At 65.1% G+C, this 2,049-nt stretch overlaps 1 long non-coding RNA gene across 1 annotated transcript; it reads right to left on the bottom strand.

Moving 5' to 3' along the window:
• Window positions 1-890: 890 nt before the first annotated feature.
• Window positions 891-1,773, bottom strand: LOC123330580. The gene is made up of 2 exons (XR_006640305.1): window positions 1,412-1,773; window positions 891-1,326 (listed from the first exon to the last, which is right to left on the bottom strand). It is a non-coding gene; the product is annotated as an uncharacterized LOC123330580 (long non-coding RNA).
• Window positions 1,774-2,049: the final 276 nt, after the last annotated feature.

Consider the following 2,049-nt stretch of genomic DNA (forward strand, 5'->3'; position numbering starts at 1 on the left):
CGTGAACCTCTCCTCCAACCATGGGAAGGTAGGGAGGGAAAGACGTCTGGAAGGCGGCGCGCCCAGGGCGGGCAGTCGGGCCCAGTGGCCTTTCCGGTGGTAGGGGATGAAGGGCCGCGCGAGAAGGTGGGGGGCGGCGCGCAGAGTAGGGGTCGGGTGGGAAAGGCGGCTCTCCTCCGTCTTCCCGCCGGCCCCCCCGCGCCTCCATCCCCGGCCGGACGCCACCCTTGCCCCGCGCCCGGTGGCATCGTCTCCGGTGTCCCTCTTCTGCCCGACCTCCCCGCCACGTTCCTTCGAGGTTGGGTCCGAGGGTTCGGGGCGGGGGAGGGGGTGCTCAGCCCGCCCCCACCCCACCCCACGCACCTTTGCCCGTGGCGCCGGCCACGACTGCCTTCCCCCCGGCCGTGGACCTCACGGCGCGGATCCTCCGGTCGCGACTCGCGGGCTGTGCGGCGTGACGGGTGGCGGCTCCCCGCCGCGGGGCCGCTTGCTTGCCCGTCGCCTCCCGCCGCTGGCCCTAGACTGGTCTGCCTCGGCCGGTCGTCGGTCGTCCGCCGCTCTGGGCCTGCCGCGCCGGTCGCCAGGCGCCTCCCCACGCCCTCCGAGCCTCGGGGCTTGCTCCCAACCCCCCTTCCCCACGCGTCCCATGGCTGTCTTGTCCGGTTCTCTCGCCCCCTTACCTCTGTCGTGTCCCTTGCCCGCTTGGCGCCCAGCTTCCCGTCGGAGCCCCTTCCCTCCGCCCTCGGTGGTGGTGTGGGGGGAAGGGTGCCCGGGGCGCGGGTAGGGGGCCCCGGCGGTTGAGGGGAGAGGTCGGGGGTGGGGGGTGAGGTGCGGCCGTACGGTTGGAGCTTTTTTTTAAATTAAAAATTTAATTAAAAATTTTTACACGTTCTATTTATTCAGTTCTAAAACACCACACTTATTGCACAGGGTCCTCATGGAAAGGCCCCCCTCTCAGCAGGACAGCCACAGATTCCACCATGAAAGGGCAGCAAGGTGCCCTCCTCCCTTCTTTTCTGCCTGGGTGGCCATCAGGTTTTTAAATCCCCACCAGGTGGTGGGGGGAGCGGTCTGCCCTGTTTCGGGGGGACGTGGGGGTGGTCCTCTGGCCTGGGCGGGGACCACCTAAGACCAGTGCACGGCTGGGCCCCCAAGCGTCACGGGCCAGCAGCGCCTAGGCCCGCGGGGGGCTGCGGGGAGAGACGCGGTGGTGGTTGACCTAGGGGCGGTGGCCTGTGGGGCGCGCCGTGCTGCTCGCTCGCCTCCCTCTTTCCAGGTACCTAGCGCGTGGGGCTTCCCTTGTGGCTCAGATGGTAAAGCGTCTGCCTGCAGTGCAGGAGACCCAGGTTCGATCCCTGGGTTGGGCAGATCCCCTGGAGAAGGAAATGGCAACACACTCCAGTACTCTTACCTGGAAAATTCCATGGATGGAGGCGCCTTGTAGGCTACAGTCCATGGGGTCACAAAGAGTCGGACACGACTGAACGACTTCACTTCACAGCTGATAAAAAGCTTGGGTTGTCTTGGTGGGGTGGATTTGCTCTTGGATGGATTTCACCTGGTGGCAATAGCGGGGCTCTTGGGCCTCTCCTGGCAGTGGGCGTATGCGCGAAGCACACCTGGCCCTCGTCGGGGGCGGAGCGCACCTCCTCCGAGCTCCTAGGCTGTGGGTCCTAGGTCTCAGGGGTCGCCATTGCAGCTGGGAATGCCCATTTCGTGGGCTTCTGGGTCTCCATCGATCGGCATCCAGTGAGCGGAGCGGAGAGGTGCGGACCACAGGTAAAGGAACTGGGGATGGTGGAACAGGGTGGAGCAGGGAACCACATATTCTGCCCTCTCTGTTGGCACAGTCTCGGAGCCCCCTAACCTGGCGGTCGCAGAAAGGCCTCGCCATTGGCGTCAAGGCCTTTACCACTTTACCCCTTCGCATAAAGCTCAGACCAGCGCGGTTTTCCAAAGCAGCCCAGTGCCTGCAGTGAGGTCCCCAGGAAGTCCAAGGGATTTATCCTTCCTGGTGATTTCACCAGCTGAGACTCCACAACCCTTACT

This window comes from Bubalus bubalis, chromosome 19, assembly GCF_019923935.1.
Source record: "Bubalus bubalis isolate 160015118507 breed Murrah chromosome 19, NDDB_SH_1, whole genome shotgun sequence".
NCBI lineage: Eukaryota > Metazoa > Chordata > Mammalia > Artiodactyla > Bovidae > Bubalus > Bubalus bubalis.